The 8,112-nt window shown below is 36.6% G+C and overlaps 1 long non-coding RNA gene across 1 annotated transcript in view; it reads left to right on the top strand.

The window, feature by feature from the left end:
• The window catches only part of LOC111088915, a 58,958-nt gene extending 53,756 nt beyond the window's left edge, over positions 1-5,202 (top strand). The window contains exon 4 of the long non-coding RNA XR_002613290.1: positions 5,104-5,202. This is a non-coding gene — a long non-coding RNA (uncharacterized LOC111088915). The remainder of the gene's footprint in view (positions 1-5,103) is intronic.
• Positions 5,203-8,112: the final 2,910 nt, after the last annotated feature.

Raw genomic sequence — 8,112 nt, 5'->3', positions numbered from 1 at the left:
TTAGTGTATTACAAGAAGGAAGTGGAGTAACGTTTTAATGTATTACCCGAAGGAAGTGGAGTAACGTTTTAATGTATTACCCGAAGGAAGTGGAGTAACGTTTTAGTGTATTACCCGAAGGAAGTGGAGTAACGTTTTAGTGTATTACCAGAAGGAAGTGGAGTAACGTTTTAATGTATTACCCGAAGGAAGTGAAGTAACGTTTTAATATATTAAAAGGAACTGAGGAACCAAGGGTAGTGGGTATATCTTATGTATGAGTAGGGTGTCACGTAATGCTTTATTTTATTAATAGAGGGTGAGACGTAAGACAAATGACTACCAAGATATAAACAGGTGGCGTTGGACAGAGAAGCTATGTGTTTTGGAATTTCTTCAGTTCAGTATGACGTTTCACTGTTGTTGTTGTTTTTTTTTTTTACATTTTTTACTCGACGCTCATGAATCTAACAGGTGCATCATGGTAAGGACAAAACGTACTGTTCTTCATGCTTTTTATATAACTTGACAAGAAGTTTAGGTTACACGCATTAATCGATGATGAATTTCTTAACACCAGCAACACGTGGAGAGGAAACAGACAACGTTAAGAAGCTGGCCCAATAGGTGTCGGCCCACGCGAAAAACGTAATGTCGTTGTTACCTCTATGCATAAGTTATTGTAGCGTGATTAAACCGTGTAGGACTAGCTCATCAGGGATGAAGAAGTTTTTTATGAATGAACAGAGGGAAACGCGAACAGATTTATGTCTGAAACTAATGAATTTATGGATTGTTCTGACACACCTTGAACCATAAGAAGAACTATTTTATGGCAGCGCTTGACATAGCATTACAGGCTTACTGCACGGGGTCAAGCGGCGTTTGGTGTGAAGATACGGCGGCGAAGACCAATTAAAAGTCTCGCTAAGAATAAAGAGCTCAGTATAATCCAGCGGTTCGGATCTTCCTCGTTGAACAAAAGATACCTAGTCCCCTGTCCCCCCCCCAAAATAAAACATACCGTAAAAATAAAATAAAAATAACTATCCTTTTACGATCAAAGACCGAACTTTAAATCTAGGGCGCAACTGCAAGATACTCAAAGTAAAGCAGAAATAATTAACAACAATATTATGGAAAATTAATATCTGGTTGGCGATAAATTGGAATGATACTAAAGCTACACAAGGGCTATCTGTGCTCTGCCCACCACGGGTATCGAAACCCGGTTTCTAGCGTTGTAAGTCCGCAGACATACCGCTGTGCCACTGGGGGGGGGGCGATACTAAAAGATTTGTATGTTATCTTTCAGGCATTTCTTGGGTTTCTTTTCTGTTATATTTTTCTTCCACGTTATTCTTTTTCGTCGAATAATGAGGAAACATTTCGGGCTGCTGTCCCTTTTCTTTCTCTTTTATGCCCGGCATGGCCTGGTGGTTGGCGCTCGACTCGCAGTCTGAAGGTCGCGGGTTCGAATCCAGGTCACACTGAACATGCTCGTCCTTTCAGCCGAGGGAGCCTTATAATGTGATGGTCAATCCCACTATTCGTTGGTAAAAGAGTAGCCTAAGCGTTGGCGGTGGGTGGTGTTGATTAGCTGCCTTCCCTCTAGTTTATCACTGCTAAATTACGAACGGCTAGCGCAGATGACCTCGTGTAGCTCTGCCCCCCCCCCCAGTGGCACAGCGGTATGTCTGCGGAGTTACAACGCTAGAAACCGGGTTTCGATACCCGTGGTGGGCAGAGCACAGATAGCCCATTGTGTAGCGAAATTCAAAACAAACCAAACATTTCCTTCTCGAAAAATCTTTGTAAGTTTTATAAAGTGGTTAAATTTCTTTTACCTTCGTAAATGTTAAATTCTTCTCGTTTTTTTTTTTCTTGATTTAATTTTAGCTAATTTCTCTTTAAAAATGTATCTTTTTTTTTAAATTTCTGTTGTTTGTTATTTGGATAAAAACTTTTCTGAACTCCTCATCAATGTTCAGTCATTAAATTGTAATTATAAAAATAATTTTATTTCTTCCTTGCGTTTGGCTGTTGTTAAGTACAAAGCTACATAATTGGATATCTGTACTTTACTCACCACGGTTATTAAATACAAAAATACGTAATGGAATATCTGTACTCTACTCACCACGGGTATTAAGTACAAAAATACATAATGGGATATCTGTACTTTACTCACCACGGTTATTAAATAAAAAAATACATAATGGGATATCTGTACTTTACTCACCACGGGTATTAAGTACAAAAATACATAATGGGATATCTGTACTCTACTCACCACGGGTATTAAGTACAAAAATACATAATGGGATATCTGTACTCCACTCACCACGGGTATTAAGTACAAAGATACGTAATGGGATATCTATGCTTTACTCACCACGGGTATTAAGTACAAAAATACATAATGGGATATCTGTACTGTATACTCACCACGGGTATTAAGTACAAAAATACGTAATGGGATATCTGTACTATATACTCACCACGGGTATTAAGTACAAAAATACGTAATGGGATATCTATGCTTTACTCACCACGGGTATTAAGTACAAAAATACGTAATGGGATATCTGTACTTTACTCACCACGGGTATTAAGTACAAAAATACGTAATGGGATATCTGTACTTTACTCACCACGGGTATTAAGTACAAAGATACGTAATGGGATATCTGTACTTTACTCACCACGGGTATTGAAACCCGATTTTTATTGTTATAAGCCACTAGAGTTATATTTTTATTAAAAGTTACCTACTAATTCTCCATAACGTATTCTAAAGTGGAAAGGTCAAGGGTCATCAACAATGCATACTCTTTAAAACACTATACGTAGTGTTTTACACCTACATGACAATCACATTATGAGCCTATAAGATAGTTTAGGTTTACGATATGTAACAATAGCTTCTATAGAACAACACTTATTTAAAAAACAAAACAACAAAAAAAAAACCAGAGAGCGTTCCACACTTTGGGGCCTGTATGCGTTATAAGAATGATAGTCAAATAATAGTACTACTACCCGATCTCACTAGATCTTAATTACCGAATCCAAAATATTCATATGATGGGGGACACCAGTTTCAAGCACGCTTTATTCTCCAAACACACAACTTTGTTTGGAGTGACTGTATTGTTCATAGTAAATGGTATATGAGGTTAATCAGTTGAATAATATTATTGTTTTAAAAATATTTATTGCTTCTTATGAAATACGTGTTACAATTTCATGAATGAAAGTGACTTTTACGAAACTAGGGGGGGGGGAGCTTTGAAACAAGAGTCGTGGCTACTTTAATTAAAATTAGGGGGGTGAGCTTTGAAACAAGAGTCGTGGCTACTTTAATTAAAACTAGGGGGTGAGCTTTGAAACAAGAGTCGTGGCTACTTTAATTAAAATTAGGGGGGGGGTGAGCTTTGAAACAAGAGTCGTGGCTACTTTAATTAAAATTTCCGATGCTGGTTAAGCACACTTTACATATCTGCCATTAAATACAAAGTTATACTCCACTCACTATACTCCGGATTTTTAGCGTTATAAAGCTTCAGACTTACTACTGATCCACCAGAGGGCGTTAAGTATTGAAAACTAAAGACTAGAAAATTCGATGACGAGGAACCCACTTTGAGACTAATAATGCTTAGAGACGGCTTGAATGGGTAATGAAGAAAAACTTTGATATAAGTTTAACAAGGTTTTGTCATCATCAGGTACATTATCAGGACAAAACTTCGTTAAACTTATATTAAAGTTTTTCTTCATTACCCATTCAAGCCGTATCCAAGCATTAAAAGACTAGAAACTTTAATTGGTTGTGCACATTTCCTTTCAAACTTAAAGTAGTTCAATACGTATCCCAGATTGGATATTATATTATTGGGCGTATCCTAAAGGCCATGTATAAGTAACTACATATTCTTGAAATTTCATTCTAATTAAAAAATATCTAAGATGTACACAAAACGTTTGCGGGATATTTTAAAATAAAGATTCATCCATACCTAGATGCAACGTTCATCGCCATTGAGGGTTTTACACGCGTTCTTTCTTTTACTATTTATTGGTTGCTTAGGAACAGAGAAAACTAAGTGCCCCGCGGGTGTCTATTAAGACATTTTTGGTTCAATTATTCAAGTACAAAAAAAAAGAATACTAAATTACACGGTGCCAAAAGCTCATATTTTAGGGTTAGGTCATCATTCCAAATAAAACTTGGAAACAGAAACAGAAGAACGTTGCTTAGATACTTATTCTGTTCTCTGTTATACTGTTCGTGACCATTGTGACGATGCAGGCCATTATTTATGTCATCAGAAAAATCCTCTGTACCAGTTTCTCACGAAAAAAAAACCCTTTCCCAGCCCGCCTTCCCGAGCTCTTCATTAAACAGTGCCTAATAACACAGCAGACTTCAGTTCCTCAACATCGCTATCATAACATGCTAGACCTCACACCGCTGTCTGTCCCATTCTTGCATACAAATGGACACACCATAGTCTTGTGGCAACAGACTTGTAGGTTAATTACCTCTTATAATAATGGGCTTATTCAGTGACTTTTTAATATACGATCTGTCTACTCTTGGAGAGGATTTTCACCGATAGCAGATGTTCGTTGTTTCACACGATTTCTGTGAGACTTCGTGATTATGAATAATCACACCTTTTCTACCAACTCATACTCTCACCAGAAAATACGGTGCACGAATACTGATTTTTTATTAGTTTTTTTGTTACAGCAAATAAATCATTTCTTTTGCACGTTCTTGTGTGTAAAAAGTGTCACATTCTTGGATATGTATGCTAGAATAAACGTTTTATTTTCTGAATAAATAAATAGAAAAAAAACATCTATTAGCTCGTTGATGTTTGATAAGTCACGCGAAAACTTAAACACATTTAATATGAGAGGAATGTGCTAAACGTGCATGAGAAGACAGAGGGCGCTTTAGCGTACGTATAAAGTATTTCGTGATCATGAAAAATTTGATAATTTTTTGATGATAAAAAAATGTCATTTCTTTTCTCCGCCTAAGATTAAAAAGAACATAAATTATTGAAGTTATTATGAAATGGAAAAATACAGATTTGTTTTTATTTCTAGATGACTGTCATACTAGAAAGCAGCCCTTGAAGAATGTGAGGATCTCTTGGATAGAATATTAGGCGCCTTTTATAGTATTGTTCACTTCGGGCTTGCACTCCCCCTGTTCTTCTCCTCCTCCCACCCATCTTGTGCTTTCCCTTCTTCAACGGTTCGTTTAATATTACGCACTTGTCATAAATACATTCAGCAGTTTGAAGCTAGACTCATGTTGCCCGGATCTTGGTGCTAATTATCGTTACAACTTCCATGTAAAAATATACTGTCTAAGAAAGGCCTGAGCCTTAGCCTACTAAACTCGCACGTGAAAAGTTGAGGGGGAGGGGAAAGGTTAAATACATGGATGTTATGAGTAGGCCTGGTGGATGGAAAAGGGGGTAGGGGAGATGAATAGAAGTGTCAAGCTATAGCCTGCCCAAGTCTTCTGAAAGTCGAGCGACATCTCGGTAGAAAACACACCATTATCACGTGACAGTGACAAATGACGTACATTAATAAGCGCGCTGTTTACGCGAGTCTTACACTCACGAGACGGTATCAGCAACAAGTTAAGGAATGGATCACCATATGTCTTGTCTACTCCTTATCGGCTCCCTTTTTAACATTACTGTTTCGCGACATTCCGTTAATTCCTTTTCTGGATGCTTACTTTGTGTTATCCATCCCAAGTTATGTAGCACACCATAATAAAACTAGCAAATTTACGTATAATAAGATACCATTTTCGTGAAATTTTACTTCACAAATAAATAAATAATAATAATAAAAGTGTTAGAGTGATAATCGTTCCAGCAATGTCCGGCAGATGGCACCACTATGCACCACTATTATATCACCAGACTGTTCTGAGCTTCCTGTAATAGTTGATTTTGTCATCTTTGACATGACTTGTATTTACCCTATCACTTTAACCATTAAGGTAATTGAAAAAAAAAAAAAACAACAACAATAAATTAACGAATAGAATGTTCATTTTACAAAATAAAGAAGAAGTATCTAATGAACAAGAACTAGTATGAACTGTATTTTTCCTTTCGTAGTTCCAGGCTGGATGACTGAATCAGATAATTTTCTGAAACCGTCGAAACCTAACTCGTGCACTGACTAACAAACTCGAACGTGATAATCTGCAAATTAACAAATAATACAATGGTTACTTGTACATTAAGAATGTATACTGCGGTAATCCACAGATTAACAGTTTATCTTAAGATAACTTGCACACGAACCAAACTATATTAATGATAACTCTCATATTAACAATTTATACTACTGATAACCTGTTCTTTAACAATCTATACAGTGTTAACCCGCTAATTAACAATACATACAATGTTAACCCGCACTTGAACATACTCTACTCTTTTATTTGTATGTTTTATTGTCGTAACATTTAAACGAACAAACACGCACACACACACACTATTGATGTTATGAGACTGATTTACTGTTATTTATTATAATAACTTATTTTGGTGAATAATTTTAGGACTTTGTGAAATTTGGCAGTTGTGACATCAAGCAAATGTTGCCTAAGACGTCGAACTTCGCCGGGATTTACTTGTTGCTTAAACTCGCCTGTTTTAGGGGTTTACTTGCAGCTTAAACTTCCATTTTTTAGGGTTTTACTTGCTGCTTAAACTTATATTTCTATAGGGTTTTACTTGTTGCTTAAACTCACATTTCTATAGGGTTTACTCGCTGTTTAAACCCTCATTTTTTGTGTTTTACTTGTTGCTTAAACCCACATTTCTATAGAGTTTTATTTGCTGCTTAAATTCTTACTTCTATATGGTTTTACTTGCTGCTTAAACTCACAATTTTTGTGTTTTACTTGTTGCTTAAACCCACATTTCTATAGAGTTTTACTTGCTGCTTAAACTCACATTTCTGCTTAAACATTGCTGCTAATTTCTATAGATTTTTACTCGCTGCTTAAACCCTCATTTTTGGTGTTTTACTTGTTGCTTAAACCCACATTTTTTATGTTTTACTTGTTGCTTAAACCCACATTTCTATAGAGTTTTATTTGCTGCTTAAATTCTTACTTCTATATGGTTTTACTTGCTGCTTAAACTCACAATTTTTGTGTTTTACTTGTTGCTTAAACCCACATTTCTATAGAGTTTTACTTGTTGCTTAAACCCACATTTCTTTAGAGTTTTACTTGCTGCTTAAACTCACATTTCTGCTTAAACATTGCTGCTAATTTCTATAGATTTTTACTCGCTGCTTAAACCCTCATTTTTTTAGTGTTTAACTTGCTGCTTATGTCTTATTTTTTCCCCGAGTCTTGATGTTCCTGGGTCTCATTTTCAGCGAAAATTACTGTTATTTATTCGTCGTATGACTCTCTTTGTATAAATGGGGCCTGCCATAGCCTGTTGGTTATGGCGCTTGACTCGCAATCTGCGATTCGAATCATATCACCGATCATGTTCCACCTTTCAACCTTGTGGGCGTTATAATGTGACGGCAAATCTCACAATTCGATTAGAGTTTCCCAAGAGTTGGCGGTGAGTGGTGTTGACTAGCTGCCTTTCCTCTAGTTTATCATTTCTTAATTAGGGACGGCTAGCGCAGATATCACTCGAGTAGATTTGCGCGAAGTTCAACGAACAAGTTATAGGAATTACGAAAAGTAGATTTTTTGTTTGTTTTTATTCAAATTTCGTGCAAAGCTCCTGAGCTAGCCTTCCCCAGTTTTGAAGTGATAAACTGGAGGAAAGGCAGCTAGTCAAAATCACCCATCTCCAACTCTTGAGCTACTCTTCGCAGACCGAATGGTGGGATTTGACGCACCCATGAATCCAAAGGGCGAAGCGCGATTTTCTTTTCGGTAACGAGGCACGTAGGCTGAGTTTGGCCCAAGTAAAATACATAGCGATTATGCAACTGCTGCCATCTATTAGCCAAAATAGTATTATTTCATCCGAGTTTTTGGGAAACTGAGCGTTTCGTTCTAACGTACGTTAACTATTATTTAAAATATGCAGTTCTGATTGTGTT

Source organism: Limulus polyphemus, unplaced genomic scaffold (genome assembly GCF_000517525.1).
Source record: "Limulus polyphemus unplaced genomic scaffold, Limulus_polyphemus-2.1.2 Scaffold4724, whole genome shotgun sequence".
NCBI classification, from domain to species: Eukaryota; Metazoa; Arthropoda; class Merostomata; order Xiphosura; family Limulidae; genus Limulus; species Limulus polyphemus.
The sequence above is the reverse complement of the archived record's forward strand: the minus strand, read 5'-3'. Positions and strand labels throughout refer to the sequence as shown.